Genomic DNA, 21,390 nt, shown 5'->3' with positions numbered 1-21,390 from the left:
ATCCATATTCCTGAATACTGCATATATTTAAGCACTGTAAAATAGGCAGTGATTGTTGATGCAAACAATTTCACTTCAGTACACTTGAAAAAAATCATCAGATCCTCTGTCTCAGTAGATGATTCAGAAATTAAGTCTAGATAACCCTGAGACCTAGGTTAGAAACAAAGATAAACATAAAAAAACAAACAAAAGCAATTAAATGATTCCTAATGATATTCTGCTCTACTCATATACCAGAGCAAAGCATAATCAATCATCAGCAGAGAGGTTTCATCTAGCAACTGAGAGAAGCAGATACAGAGACTCACAGCCAAACAATATGTGGAGACAGGGAAGTCCCAGAGACGAGGGGGAGAAAGGATTGTAGGAGCCAGAGGGATCAAGGACATCACAAGAACAAGGGTTCTTGACCTAAGAATTAACACTCAAGCAGTGCTCACAGGAGCTCACAGAGGCTGAACCTACAATTAGGGAGCCACTGAATGCTTCTGAGATAGATAGGTCCTCTGCAGAATCTGTGTGTGTGTGTGTGTGTGTGTGTGTGTGTGTGTGTGTGTGTGTGTGTGTGTTATGGTCGTGTAGTTTTGTGGCATTATGGGACTCCTAACAGTGGGAGTAGGGGATTTCTTTGACTCTTTTGTCTGCTTTAGGAACCCATTTCTTCCTACTGGGTCTCTGTGTCTATCCTTGTCATGAGAGGAGACAACTAAGCCTTTCCTACTGTGCTACATTTTCAGTGAATAAATACTGCAACATTTGTGTGTGTGTGTGAGTGTGTGTGTGTGTGTGTGTGTGTGTGAGAGAGAGAGAGAGAGAGAGAGAGAGAGAGAGAGAGAGAGAGAGAGAGAATGAGTATGTATTCACATGTTGTGTTTTTGTTGCTCACTTGGTTGAGTAGCCTTTCTGTTACTTGTTATGCCATGTTCAGAGGCCTCTGTGTTCTCAAGAGAATGAGATATTGGGTTCATTGGAGGGAGTGTAAACTAATGTTGGGGCAAAACATCAAAGAATAGATTTTTAAAAAATAAATTGGAAATTAAGAAACAACAAAACCAAACCAAGACCACAGGTAAGATCCATCTTTACTTAGCTAATTTTTCAGACATAATTCACTATTCAATGAGATGAATTTCTACTCTCCGTATATTAACAGATTTGGGATTTTGCATCCACACCACGGTGTTTGACATTTGTGAGCATTGACAAAAATTTTCTCATAACAAAGATTTCCTGTAACTTTTAAAACTGGCTATGCTAATATATATGAAGGGACACAAAAAGCAAGTGCAACCTTCTATATGAAGATGCCCTGTCTTGTAGCCCATCTGAACCATGTTTAGTGATGCTGGTGTGGTTAGTATGTTAGTTATAACCTCAGCTCTTACACCAGTAAGTCTTATAGACTCAGGTCTTCCCTGCATATGATACTTTGTAAACTGCACCTCAGTCACTTTGTATTGGTTGACGATGTGAATTATGCTGCTCCTTTTCATGTCCCTCCCTCTCTGTATCTTTGTTTGCAGTTCAAATGGTCTATTGTTATCTCCACTCTTTTTTCCGGTATCCAAGTCCATGCATCTGGATTCCCTGTGTGTAGACTGATACATCACCCTGTGTCTCCTTGTCTCAATGCTGTACTGTAAATTTTTCCAACTGCTCATTAATAATTCCCAGAGCTTTGTGGAATTTAACCTTTGGCATCGAACCACAGATTTAATTACCTCACTCTTCACATTAATGGTCTTCCAGGGAGTGCTCACTGACCAGAGTGCTACAAGGTTGTGCACTTTTCAGTTTGTATACATTAAGTGGATTTACAGAACACTGTGGCTGCCCAGATAAGTAATCAACATGTAGTCACTCTATATTTTATGACAATAAAATAAAATATCACATTAAAAGTGGTTTCAGAGGAAGATTAGACAACTTCCCATTCTTAGTTCTCTATTTAGAAACTAGAATGTGTGCTTATATGCATACAAATGCATACATATCTGCATACTTTCCTACTGTGCCGCATTTTCAGTGAATAGATACAGCACTGTGTATGTGTATGCATGTGTGTGTGAGAGAGAGAAAGAGAGAGAAAGAGGGAGAAAGAGGGAGAGAGAGAGATGGAGAGAGAGGAGAGATGGAGAGAAAGGAGAGAGAGATGGAGAAAGAAAGAGAAGAGAGAGACAGTGATGGAGAGAGACAGACAGACAGACAGTCAGAGGGACAGAGGGACAGAGAGACTATGAGTCTGTATGCATGTTTTGTTGTTGTTTGCTTGGTTGATTTTTTTGTGTAATAATCATTGTTTGAGGCTAAAACAAACATTCAGAAGAAATGTAATGTCTTGTCTCTGTTAAATGTTGCTTCCGTTTCTGTTTCTTTTTTCCATTACAAGCAAGTTATGAAGTGTTGTTTTTCAAATTGTTTCTTTGGTGTTAAAGAACCTTTAACACTTTTAACAATGGATCTGTGTTAGATCAGCCTTATTAGTTCTATAAGAATAAGCCTGTATCCTTGCATTTTAGCAGCTTGGTTCAAGGATGGGGGCCACATTGACCTCAATTTAAGTGTTGGCTCTGGTGCTCAAATGTTTTGTGGCCTTGGGAAATGTTCCTACATTCTTCTTCTGTTTCCTCACCTAAGTAATTGAGGTTATTATAATAGTAATCTTCACACTGGGTAACCCTGAAGGAAGTATGAAGCCACTGGAAGGGAAACACAGCCAGGAAACAATTTCCTGATACTGACTCCCCTTGAAGTCTTCATACCTAAAATTAGTCCAGTTAGTTAATTTCCTCTTATCCACCTTAAAAGAGAATTTAATACACCTCACCGCTCTGGAATCTTACCCTGTCATATTGCTCTGAGGTATAGAATCTGCAGGTCATTAAAAGAGTCAGTGGGAAATACCGCTGCCCCCTTTGATTAAAATCCTGCATGTGGCCACATTCATTTTATTAAATGAGGTATTTCCCTATGCCTTCACTTTATGTTTTTTGATGATTTACATGAATGGGAATATATGTATGAACTTGAAATATTATACCATAGCATGCCAAATCTACTTAGGAAAAAAACTTTCTTGAAAATTAGAGAGTATCCATTTCAATTCTACTACAAATTTTTGCTTCAGAAATGTATTTCATAGTTGTTGATGTTCAAACATGAGAACAAAATTGTTTGAAAAGATATTAAAGACTCTATTTTACTTTTAATTATCTATATGTGTGTTGGTGTGCATGTGCTTGGAGGCTTTGCTTAGTAATGGACCTCAGGATTTGGAGTTACAGGTGGTTGTGAACTAGGTTGTAGATGGTGCTAGGGCCTTAGTTCTTTTATAGGAGAACTAAAAAGTGTTAAACATTCAACATCTTTCTAGTCCTTTAATAACACTTAACAGGAAAATTAAAGCATATGTTTATTAATCACTAGCTAGTTTGTCATTTATATTTTAAAGTGCTGATTAATATCAGTATACCATGATACTTAGACTTAATTATACCCTTTTATTATAAAAAATGGCAACTTCTACTTAAGAGTCTCAAAGATTTGCTATTATTGTACATAATTACAGGGCAGAGTCTACACTCTGATGATCTGAACCTTCGATTACGGTCAGTTGTTCCATTAGAAAAGTAGAGAGGGGAGTTGATGATAAATAAAGAAAAGAAACTTGAGTTACTAGAAAGCCATCAGCTACATTGCAAAGTTTCTTTCAGGATGGAAACAGGAGGCCTGAGTTTACATTGGGAGAATTAAAAAGTCAGGGAAGGAGTGTACATTCTGGTACACAGTGGATTCTTATTTCCAAACCAGTTTTCACACTCTGTTGGGGACATCTCTATTTGCTTTATAAAATAATTATCTCTATGGCTTGTAAATTTAGAATTTATGAAATTTGGAGTAATATCACTTCTCAGCCTTTTGGCTAAGATCAAGTGAAGAAATTTTGAGTAAGAGCAGTTCTAGAAAGTAGAGACAAATAAGTAAATTAAACATTAATTACAAACTTATATGGTGTCATGCATACAAAATGAATAACATGAAGGGTCAGTAACTGTAGAATTTCCCACCCACTCCCAAGTTCCCTGAAACAATAACTCTGAGACTTAATTATATTCATGAATAATTGCTTAGGCCATAAGCGTGGGCTTCTTCCCTGAATATCTCATAGCGTAATTATCCTGTTTTTTTTTCTATTCTAAGTCTCACCACATGACTGGCTACTTGGTCCTCAGTTTTATGTGACCATCTTCTTCTCTGTCTACGCAAAGGTCTCTGTGCCTGATTCAATTCCAGAATTCTATCTCTCTCTGCCACCTTCCAATCTTCCCGCAGCACCTTGGCCCTAGGCTTTTATTGACAAGTGAATAGTTTTACACAGTACATAACAGATATGTCTAAATTTCCCCTTTTAGTAAAATTAAAGCATCTTTCTTTTACAATGATAAACTATATACAATAATGGCAGCTATGAAAACTGTAGGGTAAGACTTACATTCATGATGTCCAGTCCATATGTGTTTAGCAACCTCTGAGAACAGTGAATTTTTAAGAATTACACAGACACAATACCTTAAAAAGAGCTGATGCATAGTATTTTGTAATTAAATATAACCTTAATTTTGTATCAGTATACAAGGCTATATACCAATGTATCTAATTATAATAGTTTTGTATCAATATACTGTTTTCTACACCAATGTAAGATTATTTGGATAATAACAGCTCTATAGTTAAAGAGTAGATTCAGTAATCTAACTTTTATTACTATATAATTACTATATCACACTTTTCCTTTTCATTTCTCTCATCACCCACTTTGTCTTAACGGTAGAAAGCAAAGAAAGAGAAATAAAGGGAAAAAAAGGAGAGAAAAGTAAATCCCTGAAAATAACTTCCCTGCAACAACTTGTAACCACCTCCTTAAATAATGATAAACGTGCATTATACATTGAATGACCAAAAACCATTCATTGCATCTCATGGGAATAGGGGTATCACTCCCTTAAACTTGCTTCTTGCTGATTTGGGGCATTACTTGCCTTTGGAACACCCACAAACAATTGGGATGCTGGTCAGTCTTAAGAAAGCTAACTGTAGCATTTGCTGTCAGTCTCTGCATGCTGAGAAAGTTCAGGGCTTAACCGAAGGCTTAGCTGAGACAGTCTGTGAAGATAGATGATCTAGCTAGTTGTTTTGAAGCTGTGCTGAAAGCAAGCTTTGATTAAACAGCTAATGAGGTAGTATGAGACTGGATGAAGGAAGATGTTAGAATAAATATTATCCCAACACCTCAGCATCCTTCTAGCGTTCTCAAGGTTTTTTCAAGGCTGCTTTTCTGGTTATTTTTCTTGTAAGCATACAGGTAATACTCATTTCTAAATTAATGTATGTATGGAATGTGCAATGTAAACAATTTAACCTAAGATGATTCTCTGTTCTCTGTTTGAGCAGACAAGGTATCTTATTCTTACAAGCTAGTTTGAATTGTATAACTGAACTGCAATATAAATTTCTATTTATGCCACTTGAGAGAATAGCAATGTAAGACTTGAGGATTCTGTAGCCAGCAATATTTATTAGTTATGCTTACCTGAAGTCATGGCTGGAGACACTTTTATGTTTCAACCAGTCTCAAAGCTGTTTCATGTAGAGGGATCAGCAGCTTATGCTACGTTTTGATTTAAACTTAATATTCTTTCTTATGGTTGTCTAAATTCAGGCAATAATTTTTCTATTTGAACTTTTTTTTCTATGAATTTTAGACTGTTTTACTTGAGATAATTTTCATTTCCTAGGTGCTGGATAGATACCATTTGAAGTGGCCAAATTGAATTCTAGGAATCTTGTAAAATAATTATATTTGCTTCTATATGCATTAAGCATTTAATTTTCATCTCACAACACTGTATATTTAATTTTGATCTTTTGGATAGCAGTTTACTAAAACATTTTATTTTTTGTTGTTTTGTTTTATTTTATTTTGTTTTTGTTTCTTTTTTTATACAAAGTTGCTTTTATTTTTTTATTTATTTTCTAAATTCTTTGTTTACATTCCAAATGCTGTCCCCTTTTCCGGTTCCCCCCTCCCCATATTTCCATAAGCCCTCTTCTCTCCACCCATGCTCCAAACACCCCCCTCCCTTTTCTCTGTCCTGTACTCCCCTACAATACTGGATCAAGCCTATCCAGGATCAGGGCCCTCTCCTTACTTCTTCATGGGAGTCATTTGATATGCTAATGGTTTCTTGGATATTCAGGGCTTCTGACTAACTAATATCCACTTATCAGTGAATGCATTCCATGTGTATTCTTTTGTGATTGGGTTACCTCACTAAGGATGATATTTTCCAGTTCCAACCATTTGCTTAAAAATTTCATGAATTCATTGTTTTTAATTGCTGAGTAGTATTCCATTGTGTAAATATACCACATTTTCTGTATCCATTCCTCCATTGAGGGACATCTGGGTTCTTTCCAGCTTCTGGCTATTATAAATAAGGCTGCAATGAACATAGTGGAGCATGTGTCCTTATTGCATGAAGGGGAACCCTATGGCTATATGCCCAGGAGTGGTATAGCTGGTTTCCTCCAGAAGTGTCATGCCCAGTTTTCTGAGGAATCACCAGACTGATTTCCAGAGTGGTGGAACCATCTTGCACTCCCACCAGCAGTGGAGAAGTGTTCCTTTTTCCCCACATCCCTGCCAACACCTGCTATCTCCTGAGTTTTTAATCTGAGCCATTCTGACTGGTGTGAGGTGAAATCTCAAGGGTTGTTTTGATCTGCATTTCCCTAATGACTAATGATGTTGAGCATTTAAGGTGCTTCTCAGCCATCCGAATTTCTTCAGGCGAAAATTCTTTGTTTAGCTCTGTACCCCATTTTTAATAGGGTTATTCGGTTCCTTGGGGTCTAACTTCTTGAGTTCTTTGTATATATTGGATATTAGGCCTCTATCGGATGTAGGGTTGGTGAAGATCTTTTCCCAATTTGTTGGCTGCCATTTGGTCCTTTTAATAGTATCCTTTGTCTTACAGAAACTTTGTAATTTTATGAAGTCCCATTTGTCAATTCTTGATCTTAGAGCATAAGCTATTGGTGTTCTATTCAGGAACTTTTCCCCTGTGCCCATGTCCTCAAGGGCCTTCCCTAATTTCTTTTCCATTAGTTTCAGTGTTTCTGGTTTTATGTGGAGGTCATTGATCCACTTGGAGTTGAGCTTAGTACAAGGAGATAAGAATGGATCAATTCGCATTCTTCTGCATGCTGACCTCCAGTTGGCCCAGCACCATTTGTTGAAAAGGCTATATTTTTTTCACTGGATGTTTTCAGCTTCTTAAGTGACCCAAAAACTCCACCAGAGAAGTCCTACAGCTGATAAACAACTTCAGCAAAGGGGCTGGTTATAAAATCAACTCAAGCAAATCAGTTGCCTTCCTATACTCAAAGGATAAGCAGGCTGAGAAAGAAGGTAGGGAAATGACACCCTTCACAATAGCCACAAACAATATAAAGTATCTTGGTGTGACTAACCAAACAAATAAAAGATCTGTATGAGAAGAAATTCAGGTCTCTGAAGAAGGAAATCGAAGAAGACCTTAGAAAATGGAAAAATCTTTCATGCTTGTGGATTGGCAGGATTAACATAGTTAAAATGGCCATCTTGCCAAAAGCAATATACAGATTCAGTGCAGTCCCCATCAAAATCCCAACTTAGCTCTTCATAGAGTTAGAAAAAGCAATTGTTGAATTCATCTGGAATAACAAAAAACCCAGGATAGCTAAAACTATACTCAACAGTAAAGGAACTTCTGGGGGAATTAGTATCCCAGACCTCAAGCAATACTACAGAGCAACAGTGTTAAAAATTGCATGGTGTTTGCATAGTGACAGGCAAGTGGACCAATGGAATAGAATTGAAGACCCAGAAATGTACCCACACACCTATGGCCACTTGTTTTTGTTTCTTTGCTTTGTTACTCTAGAATGTTTTGTTTTATTGATTGACACTTCTTTGGCTTTTGTATCTGGCTTATTAATTTTTGTATCCAGAATAGTGTTGGTTAATGGTTCTGCTGTGGTATTTCTCCAGTGTCATCTTAAAATGGGTAACTTAAATTTGATACTAGTGCCACTTGTGACATTTCACAACAAGGGATTACCTTGTTTTTTTCTTGTTGATCTACATTCATTAGTCCAATGTTGATTGTTGCCACATCTTATGCACTTTCCAGAAGGCTGGACCTTTCTTTTTGGATAATCTCTACCAAAATCATTGCTTCTAGGATTGTCTCCTTGCCTGACTCAATCCCAGACATTGATCTCTATCTCTGCTGCCTCAGCTCATTGGTCATAGGCTTTTATTGACAGGTAAATCTTCTTACATAGTGGCAAAGAAATTAGTTTCACAAGGGTTAGTATTAACTAAATGTTTAAGTAGGACATTTGTTAAAAGAAAAGTGAACTATATACGCAAGTTTAGAACACAATAGAAATTGTGGCAGCTATGTTTTATCTGTGCATAACATACCTAAATGCACAGTTTTTCTAAAACAAAACAAAACAAAAAGTAAAAAATACAAGCAAAGAAAAAACAAACAAACAAACAAACAAACAAAAATACCAACCACATATATTGGAGAATAATTCAAATTGTGAGTATAATCATTTATGCTTTAATGGTTAAGTATATAATTAAATACTGTCTCTGAATGCCTTGCTGTAAAACATATAATTCACCATATTTATAACTTACATAGTTCCATGTTTCCTTACACATCCTTTCCATTCACATCTATCTTTGAGATGTTTTCAGTGGAGCTGTCTATCCTTCCATGAGACCAGAGTGTAGGCATGATTTCTGATTTGCTAGTTAAAATCTTCACAACTTATCCATGTCAACATGGGGCAGATAATTATTACTTGATAGCAACCCCTAGAGAAACTCGTTTCTTGAATTTTTGGAGGGAATGAGAAGTAAAACTCTTTTCCTTGTTCAATGGGACAGCTGAAATAAGACTCACATCAGAATTTCTAAAGGAGAGGAGAATGGCAAAAGTAAATTCAAGGCAGGCTCAAAAGAAGGAACTCAATCCAAATGAAAATGGGAATGAAATGTACATGGAGGAAAAAGTAGTCTAGGATCAAGTAAAGCAGTTTCTCCAAACCACATAGAATACGAACAGATGCAAATTGGAAGAGACTGACAAATGTACAAATGATAAATTAGCCAAAGCCCACCCTTTTTTTTTAGCACATATTTTGATTCTTTACTGACAGGTATTTTATGCAGTGAATGTAAAGCAAGTGTATGATGCAAAATGGTTCGGAATTCAATTGAATAAAATGTTAGAGGTTCTATACACAACAATACTACTGACACAATAATGAAGTACATTAAATATGATGAATACTGACCCTTTACAACATAATAACTCAAGCACTTGAACAGGAAATATACCATAAAGCAAATAAGAATAAATTGAAATTTAGCCCCCTTTTCTTTGGAATTCAAATAATTGTACAACTCAATATATAAAAGGTTCTATGAGCAGTATGTTTTATTTTAGTAGCAAAGAATGATAAACACAATCAGCTCTTGTATCTGAGTAAGAACACTCTTGTTGAATTTTAATTTATAATACAAGTTAGGATTTTGTATACATCACCATATCACCATTGTTTACTTCAATCAGTTGTTGAAATTAGAAAATTATGAAGAAAGGCAGTTGATTGACTCATTTGGCCTTTAGGAATACACAATAATTAGGAGTTTACAAAATGTATGAGGAAACCAAAATATTTGTAGGGTAGGCAAAATGAGGAATGCTTAAAACTGTTATATTTTACATATCAATCAATGCTATGTTTCAAAAACAAAAAGTACAGAAGGTCAGAACTAAGCTACATTTATGTCTGGCAACTTCTAGCCTGCATAATAACTGATTAAGAGAATCAAAAAAAGATGTACTGCTATAGAAACCCAACAGGAAAACCATGGTTTATTGTGCTACTCTTATTCTATGGCCAGCTAATTATGGTAAATTTGCTCAATTAGTGGTTAGAACTAAAATTGTTGGTATCAAAATTCATAGTATTACAACTGTGTCTTAATATCTTTTACACTTCTTTATACTGTGTCAGAAAACCAAAGTAAAACTATCCTATTTTCTTAAATAATTATTCTAGTGTCTGTGAGTGCATGCCTTTGATGTGAATACATTTGTTCAAATGTATGTTTGTGCATATGCATGTGAAGATTCGATTGTATGTGTGGCAATGGCATCTATTTGTTCAAATGAATGTGTATGATAGACATGTGTGTATGCAATTGCATGTGAACATGTTATAGACATGTATTTGTACATGTGCATATGCATCCAGGTATGTTTATGTGCAAGAGTATGTGCATGTGTGTGCATGTAAAAGCCATTTGACTTTGGATGTCTTACTTGATTACTCTCTATTTTGTTCATAGATACACCACATCTTGAAAACAAGAGTCCAACATTTAGGGATAGTTGGGAGATGCAATTCGCCCAGGGTTTTGAGTTCTGGGATTGCACATGGCTGTCTTCTGTGTGTGATTTTGACAAAAGTTTTGAGGGTAGAAATTTGTTTCAAGCTTGGTCAGTGAAATGAACCATTTCCAAGCCTCTAAATATAAATCTTTGAAACCAGTTCCAAGATGTCAAATATAGTAATAGAGACAGGAATATGACTGAAATAATTGAGAAAGAACATTAAGGATCTAATTTTGTTTACATTTTAGCAATTAACTAATGTATTGATACAAATTTGATTATGTCCGTGTGTTAGACTAGGTATCTTCGTATGATACTTTCAGGAGTACAAGTACATTTTAGGAATAATTGAAGCTGCTAGGTAAATATTTATTTTTATATATACGACTACTAAAATAATAAAAGTACCAGTATGTTATAAATCCATCAAATATGTCTTGATCAATTCCATTGCTCTATTATTTTAACTAGTACTTATATCTTATTTTTATTTTCAATTAATTAATTTTTACACTCCATATTTTATTCTCCACTCCCCCTATTCACCCTCTGACTGTTCTGCATCCCATACCTCCTTTCGACCCCCCTGTCTCCACATGGATGTCCCGACTCTCCACCCGACTCGCTTTAAATCTTGTTTTTAATTTAAACAATAACATCAGTTTAACATTTATGTAGGCTTGATATTTCCCTTTGGTGATATTTTTCTAAAATTATTACAGATAAACTCTTTTTTGTATTAAAAATAACCTGTTGCAAGTATCACTTTATGTCAAACCTTGAACTCAACATACATATTCCAGCTCCATTGTTCTATGCTCTCACTTGCAATTTTGGCTGAGAAAAACTAAATGAGAACTATACTTCAAAGTTTCAAACTGCATTTCTTCCCAGGTGGTATGGTATTCTCTTCAGACCTGGGTAGAGCAGCAGCCTCCTGCAGCTTTGTGTCAACCACTGTTAGATCAAGTTAAATAAACAGTACTATTTTTACACTGCAGATTCCAGTGCACTGCTTTGTTAAATTATGATACTCAGTAGGTGAGCAATATTAAAGGCCTTTTCAATTTATACTGAGTTTATTGATACCTAATCCTATCATATATCTGAGTATCTGTTTAATATTTCCCTTAGGCAAAAAGACTCTTTTTTCCTAAGCAAGAAGATAATGCAAATCATTTTAATTGCTTCCTATACAGAGAATTCTGTTCCTCTCACTAACCTAATTGGTAAAATGAAAGCTGTCCTAATTACATTATGTTTACAAACCTCTGCCTAACCTGGCATTCAGATGGAAATCTTTATTTAGTATCAGGAGAAAACAATAGCAAATGTTTCTTAATTGCAACAACATATTGTAATATATTTCAGAATCTGGATCTCTTCAAGAGTCTCCAGTATTGTTGTGAATATGGTCTTCAAACCTCTGTTATGTGTGGATATTGTCTGCAGAAATTTAAATTACAGGTAAATTGAAGCTTATTCAGTAGAAGCTTAGGAAAGACATGTGAGAGAGGAAACAAAGAAGCATAAAATTTTGTACATGTTTAAAGCATTGAATTTATATCAGTCAACTGAAATGACCCACCCTTCCCAACATCAAACGGGGAAAATGTAGGTTCAGTAAAAATAAGCCACAACAACAACAGACATTCAAACATACAAGCAAAAATCTTGGTCTAGGTAAATATAAAGAATCATATTTGGATGGAAATTCTGTCAATATTTAGACTGAGAAATTTTGTTTATTCCCAAGAAGAGGTTAAAGAAACCAACTGAAGAATAAACATAGGGCAAGAACTCTCCCTGCTTCTGGCCCACATGCACATTTTACTCAGGGGCTAATAGCACAGCATTTTAGCTACTCACAGGGGTGACCGGTGTAGGACTCAAGACACAATGTGTAAAGAGGTGTTATCATTTGGCCACATTCTTATTTAGTGATTACTGTGGTTCAGATAAATGATATTTATTTCTGTATAGAGACAATTTCATCAAAGTGTAGGCCACATACTACATGAATGGAAACTAGTAAAACTGCCAGTCACTTCAGAAAACTAATAGCCACAGTTCATATGCTATGGAGGAAACAGACAGAAATATAAAAGAAAACATAATGAATTTTCTATTTAAAAGAAATGATTAGAGAAAAGAGAGATGCTTACTTCAGTCAAGAGCTTGCTGTTCAAGTATAAACACATAAATTCGAATTTCAGCACAATTGCACAAAAATCAAAACCAAACTTGTAATGCATCTGTAACTCCTGTGTTGACAGCTAAGGGTTTATGTACACGAATCCCTGAGGTTTTCTCACCATCTAGCCTAGTCAAAGTGTCATGCCCTAAATTCAGTGAGAGTCTTTGTGACAAACAAAAGGTGACTCACCATATCAACAGAGGTATATAGGTATATACACGGCCTTATATATATCTATATCTATCTATCTATCTATCTATCTATCTATCTATCTATCTATCTATCATCTATCTATCATCTATATGTAATTAAAGATATACAACATACACATGAATACATATAAATAATGAATAAAAATGTTTAATATCCTTCATCTCTTTAAGAATTTCTAAGTAACCTTTGAAAAGTATAAAAAACCTTTTTCAGAAACTATTTCTGCCAGAAATTTATGAAAGAATAGAGCTTTTACTAAAAATGAAATGAAATATAATCATGCTTAATCTTTAATTTTGCCTGATATTTACTATAGACAAAAATTATATTTTTGTTTTGCAGTTAGGTTTTAACATATTGACTTCTTATGACTAAATGCTAACCAATTTTTAATCTTATCATTTGCAGTGCAGTTCAAGTACTCTTTATAGTTTATTGTGTTTGGCAATATTCCATATCACAGTTTTCAACAGAAATACAATATCCTGTATAAAATATCTGTAGCAAGAACAATGACTATATTCTCATAAGCTATTCAAAAAATCTTAATAAGAAGAATAGATAATAAACTGAACACTGCTGAAGAGGCATCCATCTTCAGAGTCTGATCTGATTAGTTTTCCATTGCTGCTGCATGGAAGGTTGATGAGAGCATAAACTTATTTTCAAGTAGTAGTAAAAAGCTTTTAGGGTTGTTGAATTTTGGGATTATGGAATTATCTAGACTTTCTGGTATCATATAATATGATAAAAAGAAAATACATCTTCTTAGCTAACATATCATTTTAATTTCAACAGCATAAATGAATTTATTTTTGTTCTGGAAGAACATGAAGTTTTCTACAGGTTTGGATTCTCTCCTAATGTCTGTTTCCTGTGTCCTCCTATTACTTTTCCATGAGCAATGGAATAATTGATGCCATACCATGTCCCAATACATTCTTTTTTAATTAATTAATTAACATATAAAATGTTGCTCCCCATCCACCCTCATGTTTTTTATCCCACCCTCTGCTTCACTTTTGATGTGGCAACCCCTTTCTGCATGATTAGACACAACCTCTCCAGCTGAGGCCAGATGTGGCAGCCCTCTGTGATATATGTGTTCTGGGCCTTGAACCAGCCTATGCATGCTCTTTGGGTGGTTGCTTAATCTCTGGGAACTCCCACGGATCCAGGTTAATTGACACTGTAGGCCTTCCTGTGGGGTTGCCATCCCCTTGAGGTCTTTCAATCCTTCCCCTTACTCTTCCAAATGGGTCCCTGATCTCTGCCTAATGTTTGTTTGTAGGAATCTACATGTATCTCAGTTAAATGCTGGGCAGAACCTCTCAGTTAGGCTTCTTTCTGCAAGCACAACAAAGCATCCTTAATACCACGAGGGAATGGTAACTGCCCATAGGATGAGTTTCAAAATCTCTAGTTACTGGTTGGTTATTCCCTTACTTTCTGCTCTATCTTTGTCCCTGCATTTCTTTAGACAGGAACAATTTGAGAGCAAAAGTGCTTTAGGTGTGTTGGTATCCCTATGCCTCCAGTGTGGTGTCTTCAGATTCCATATCCCAACTGTTGGGCATTTCTACTAAGGTCACCTGCATTGACTCCTGGGAGTGTCCCTCATCCCGGCTCTCTGGTACCTCTTAGAGAACTCACCACTCTCATTGTTGACCACTGCAGCTGAATATTTCCATTCATTCTCCTGGCCATCTGTGACTCTTTCCTCTCTCACCCCTTGCCTGATTCTGCTCTCCATTTCCCTAGACCTCCCATCACCCACTCAAGTCTCTCCCTCCCTCTGCCTTCCCTGTTATTTTGTTCCCCCTTCTAAGTAGGATTCAAACTTTGGCTTTCGCCAAAGGATCTTCACTTTGGCTTTCACTCTTTTTTAACTTCTGAATATCCACTTATTAGTGACTATATACTATGTATGTCCTTTGGGAACTATACTACTTCACTCAGGATGATATTTTCCAGTTCCATCCATCTGCCTGAAAATTTCATAATGTCCTTGCTTTATAGCTGTATAATTTTCACTTGTGTAAATGCACCCATTTCTATAGCCATTCTTTGTCTAACGAACATCTGGCTTGCTTCCAGTTTCTGGATATTATAAATAAAACTGCTATGAAAGTGGGGGTACAAATGTCATCGGGGTATGGTGAAGCATCTTAGGGGAATAAGCCCAGAAGTAGTTTATCTGAGTCTTCATTTAGAAATATTTACAATTATCTGAGAAACCAGCAGATTAATTTCCAGAGTTGTTTTACAAACTTGCAATCCCAGTAGAAATGGAGGGGTGTTCCCCTTTCACCACACCCTCATCTGCATGTTCTGTCACGAGATTTTTATCTTAGCCATTCTGACTGGTATAAGGTGGAATCACATGCTTGTTTTGATTTTTACTTCCTTAACGAGTAAGGATGTTCCACATTTATAAGTGCTTCATGGCCAATTGAGATTCCTCTGTTGAGAATTCTGTTTAGTTTTCTGTACCCCTTTTTTGGTTGCTTTATTTGGGTTTTTTTGGAGTCTTAACTTCTTGATTTCATATATTTCAGATATTAGTCCTCTATCAGATTGAAGTCTTAGTGAAGATATATTTCCAATCTCTAGGCTAACGTTTTGTCCTATTGACTTGTATCTTTTGCCTTATAGACACCCACTATATCCTTATAGGAAGACTTACATATGGTTCCATGATAATGGCATGATTTAAGCTTATTTCCCTCTCTTATGCCTATGTCCACATATGGTCAAATACTGATGCACTGAACTGAAGTTTAACCTGAAGCTTTGAGGATACAATCTATTCTCTACTATCTGAAAACAAAATAATAAATGTCTGCATCCTTCCATTATGAAAACCATGGATGTACATGAAAGTGCTGATATAATTACTATATCATATAGATAGTATAGAATATTAAAATTTAGACAAAGGAATCTAAACTCAATGTTTATTTTTCTGACTGCTTATAGTTTGAGAATAACAGTGCTATTTTATAAATATTTTACTGTTTCTATATTTGAGTTAGAGTTACATATTTTGAATGTTTATTATGAGAACTCATAATCATGAATATATTTACATTATGTACTTTAATTCTCACTATCTGTATCATATGACTGAACTGTCAAACTTGTGTAAACAATATAATTCCCTGACTATATCAATAGTAGAGATAGATGACAGTATTAAGACCTGCAATTAATAACTGCTACTTTGTCCAGAAAGGTTTACAACAGTACAATATAATATATTTTCCAATAAAACCTGGGGTAATTTCTAAAATAAATTCTAAGGCACAATGTTTAACAATGGATTGTCAGGTACTCTCCAACAGTAACAAATGCTTCCTGATTTCTCAGCCATGATAAGATATATAAATTGGCCTTCTTTGGAATGAGTTGGCTAAACTCATATTTTATTCTGAAAAAGGAAGTCCATTATTCATACTGAGATTAGTCAAATATTTTCCTACTCAATTCAACAAAATCTTTTTTAATGAAACATTTTTATTGAATCATGTTTTTAAACAAAAACAAGTAAAATGATAAATGAAATTCTAGTAAGGTCATTTCTACTTTAATTTTTTACTGAGATAATACTTTGAGAAAGTATTAAACTGGAGTTTGAAGTTAAAACACCTAAAATAGTTCTTATAAGTGAATGTCAGAACTGATGAAGGAAGTAGAGACTTAAGATTGTAGCGCTTGTCTCTGAGAATTTAGGGGAAATACAAACACACACACACACACACACACACACACACACACACACTCACACACACACACACACACACACACCATTGTCCAGGTAGGAAGATCTTGGATGTCAAAAGGTCCACTGGAAACCTTTCAGACACTTAGGAAAGAAACGTTTTTAGAGAATTTGACCAAACACCGAAATCCCTCCCTTTTCTCAGGTTAGTCTTATATGTATATGTGTTTGGGAATGATATGACTCTTCATAGAAAAATAACTCCTTTCAGATGAGAAAGTAGCCTTAGATAATTACTGAAAGTTTGAATAAACTTACAGTCTTCATCACTGGGAACTAAATCCATAATAAACTTTGAGAGAATTTAGTCAGATTTAACCACAGAGATGATAATTAACACTGAGCCAGGAAGGAAATGGCTCAGGACTCATTAAAATTTTAACACCTTGATTTTATTTTCAGTGTTAGAGTTCACAGAAAAGTTGTACTCTAGAGTAGAGCTGAGCCTATAGATGATGCTTACACTTACAGCTTTGGAGAGTACACTGATATGTTATAAACATTCATTTAAATTCATAATTAGAATTTGTAAGCATATAAGGAACTTATTTCCAGAAATTTTTACAATATTCTTTAGAATTATTCAACAATTTATTGTGGTACTATTATAATAAACCATGTAGGCATTATTAAAATTAAGCATAGCACTTAAAATAGTTTTTCTTGTAAGAGCAGATCTTAATTGTCCACATCTAGGAAATGGCATAACTCATATTATGTATTTCATGATCATCATTTTTGTAGATGCAGAAGGATACAAAAAGTAAAATAGATAAACATTTGAAAAGTAAGGAACTCAAACACTGGGGCACTTCAAGCATTATTCTAATACATTTCATTGGGGGAAGTCAGAGGACTTTATTTAATAAATCTAAATGCTAGAAATACTGAAATAAATTACTCATTAAATTACTAATATCAGTGACATTTTCTTAGCAACATGACAACTTTTTAGAGGTTCCAACATGAAAATATATAAACAAATTAAAACCCCAAATGAAATATCATGGCAATAACAGCTAGTTTTAAAAACCATCATAAAACATGGCCACCTCAGCCCTTGGTTCTCTGCAGACTCCATCAAAGGGTGAAACCTATTTCTTTCCCAACATCTCAGTCTCTAATCTTGCATGCCATTAGGACTTACTTCACTCAGTTATGAAGTACAAGTGAAATTAAATTTTCCAGCCTACTTATGAAATGTGAAATTTAACTAATGCTAAATTTGCTGTAAATGACTCATGTTGTGAAATTGTTGTGTGTGTGTGTGTGTGTGTGAGAGAGAGAGAGAGAGAGAGAGAGAAAGAGAGAGAGAGAGTGAGTGAGAGTGAGAGAGTGAGAGTAGGAAAAAGAGAGACATACAGAAAGGAAAAAATTGGGAAAAAGACACAGAGATGAAAAATATAGAGAGGGAAAAGAGAGAGAGACAGAGAGAGAGAGAGAGAGAGAGAGAGAGAGAGAAAGAGAGAGAGAGAGAATGGCATAATCCAGATAATATATCTAAAGCTTGTTCCTATTCAGCTCCTGTGTAATGCCAAATGAAAGGAACAATGAATAATACCCCCAAATAGTAAAGTAATAAGATACACTAGAAAATGTACAACCCAATGTATTTCATTTGCAGCTGTTGGTAATAGGGATAATTGCTTGGAAATGTACTCAGTGATCTGATATAGTATCTGTGAAAACTATATTTGTTTGCCAAAATCACAATGTGGGTAATATTTTGTAATTGATCTTTTTGTCTTATCCTACTTCTAACTGTTTTAGAAGTCAGCACAATAGGACTATTGGGGAACTATGCAGTATAATATTGTCTCCAGTTCCATGTAAGACAATATATGAGATTATTAAATATTTAATATAATAAAATTGATGTTTTACCTTCAGAATATTAAAAATAAATTTTAATCATATACATGTCATTTTAGAAAATCCAGAGGTTTTTGCAACCACCTGGTTTTAGAGTAAGATAATTCAGCATCACTAGGCAGCATCTTCAGCATGCTGCTTCCAGAGAGTTAACTAACCTAGGCCTGAAGCTGTTCACTGAAATCAAGTCAAATACAACCATGGGAGTGAAACTGTCTTCTGAGCAATAAAGCATGTTGTTTTATACAAACCTTTGTTTTAGCAGCACTATTAACAACGTCTACTGCAACCCACAAAATGTACTTAAGGACTTTGCTCTGGAATTACATGTAATGCTACATAAAAGGGGATGCTAGATGAAACTTTTATATAGCATATTATGTGCTTCAACAGAATATCTCATTGTTATTCTACACATTATGTAGTAATATCCAGTACCTTAACCTGACTGGGAGCAGAGCAGGCCAGTCAATAGAAGCAGCAGCATATGGATGTGAAGACATACCACACTTTAGTGCTTGCACAGTGAGGCTATCACATGGAGATACAACTTTTCTTATGTGTGCATTGATGACCCAATCCTACCAGTGTGTACAGTCTGACCTTGACAGAAACCTTTGATTTGTGGCAAGTGTTTGCATTACTAATATTTGTGGCAAATTGTACAGGAAAGATGTACATGTGAATTTAAATGTGTTTTCTTTCATTTTTATTAGTTATTTTCTCTATTCAAGTGTTATCCCCTATACTGGCTAGTTTTGTGTGTCAACTTGACACATGCTGAAGGTATCATAGAGAAAGAGCTTTAGTTAGGGAAGTGCCTCCATGAGATCCAGCTGTGGGGCATTTTCTCAATTAGTGATCAAGGGGGGGAGGGCCCCTTGTGGGTGGTTCCACCTTTGGGCTGGTGCTCTTGGGTTCTATAAGAGAGCAGGCTGAGCAAGCCAGGGGAAGCAAGCCAGTAAGAAACATCCCTCCATGGCCTCTGCATCAGCTCCTGATTCCTGACCTGCCTGAGTTCCAGTCCTGACTTCCTTTTGTGATGAACTGCAATGTGGAAGTGTAAGTTCAATAAACCCTTTCCTCCCCAACTTGCTTCTTGGTCATGATGTTTGTGCAGGAATAGAAACCCTAACTAAGACATCCCTTTTCTTCCTTTACTTCCTGAAAACTCCCTATTCCATCTGCCCTCCCCCTGCTCACCAACCCACCCACTCCTGCTTCCCTGCCCTGGCATTCCCCTGCACTGGGGCTTTGAGCCTTCCCAGGACCAAGGGCCTCACCTCTCATTGATGTCCCACAAGCCCATCCTCTGCTGCATATGTGGCTGGAGACTTAGATCCCTCCATTGTTTTTAGAGTTGTAAGCCTTTAATTACTAGTTTGTTTCTCCAATTAAACTGACTCAGCTGTTATCTTTGAGTGGAAAGTTGAATAATCTAAGCTGCATGTGTTTAGCTAATTTTGTGACCTGTCTTTGGCTTCAGCTTTGGCTGAGATAGCAGCAGCAGCAGCAGCAGCAGCAGCAGCAGCAGCAGCAGCAGCAGAAGCAGCAGAAGCGGCAGAAGCAACAGAAGTGGTGGCAGTAGCTACAGAGGATCAGCCTCAAATGCAGGTGGAGCCTTCAAGAAGGCCTTGACTTTTTCAGCAAGTGGGAAGGTATTCTCAGTCTCTTCAAACAATGCTCGGGCCTTGTTTCCACATATGATAGAGTGTGGCACTGAGGGAACAGTCAGGCAAACAATAGGCTGACAAAAGCTGTCAACCAAAACGATACCCTCTGTGAAGTGAGAGTGCAGAGTCTGCCCAGGATGTTAAGCACCTCTGAGTTGTAAAGGTCACCATTGCCAAACACTGGCTAATCAGCCCAAAGTAGAAAGGGCAAGTGATATTCATCAGTGTGGCTTTGCTGGCTTCCAGTTTGTCTCTAGGTTTTATCAAAGGCTTAAATATCATTCAGAATTTCAGGGGTTTCCCTGGAGATTAAAGCGATGATGCCCAAAGCTTAGAAAGAAAAGGGAGGATGGAATAAGGGGGTTCTGGAGAGGAAACTTGGAAATGGGATATTTGAAATGTAAATAGATAAAATATTCAAAATAGAAAGAGAGAAAAAAAGAATAGAAAGAAGAAAGAAAAAGAAAGAGAAAAAGAAAGAAAGATAGGAAGGAAGGAAGGAAGGAAGGAAGGAAGGAAGGAAGGAAGGAAGGAAGGAAGGAAGGAAGGAAGGAAGGAAGAGTCTTCTCCGGCCCTAGACCAGTGCTCTGGACTGGCACAGTGACATCATATAGGCCAAAGGCACCAGTGCTAGTGGCAGGTGGCTCCTTGTTGGCCAGCAGCATTTTCCTAATCTGGGTGAAATCCTCCTTGGTGAACTCAAAGCTCACATTTCCCCCTATAGGAGGCACCGGTTTCCCAGACTGGGTTGCTGTCTCAACAAGCATCCTTACTAGGGTCATATCCTTTTTAAACCCTTCGGAGCAACCCTTTTTGAACTGCCTTGACCCTTAGGAAAGAGAGGGTGAGCTGGAATACCAACTACTTCTTTGAGATTATACCACTCTTGGATGATTATACCAAATACTTTTCTTCTGGGGACTGAAAATGTGGGTTACAAGCAGATCCTGCATATCTGAATGTTCTTGAATGTCTCTGAGAGGGAAGACCACGGTGCTGATGGTCTAGTCGAATATGTTAATATTAGTCCAAGTAAGGTAATTCTGACTAAATTTTTAGAATTTTCATTGAAGATTATGCTAACATCCTTTTACCTTTATTTTAATCATATAATTTTAATGATATAAT

General features: G+C 36.2%; 1 pseudogene; it reads right to left on the bottom strand.

Annotated features, from left to right (window-relative positions):
• Positions 1 to 20,046: 20,046 nt before the first annotated feature.
• Positions 20,047 to 21,029, bottom strand: LOC127683700 (60S acidic ribosomal protein P0-like; annotated as a pseudogene).
• Positions 21,030 to 21,390: the final 361 nt, after the last annotated feature.

Source organism: Apodemus sylvaticus, chromosome 4, assembly GCF_947179515.1.
Source record: "Apodemus sylvaticus chromosome 4, mApoSyl1.1, whole genome shotgun sequence".
Classification (NCBI taxonomy): domain Eukaryota; kingdom Metazoa; phylum Chordata; class Mammalia; order Rodentia; family Muridae; genus Apodemus; species Apodemus sylvaticus.
Note: the sequence above shows the minus strand (reverse complement) of the source record. Positions and strands in the feature narration are given on the sequence as shown.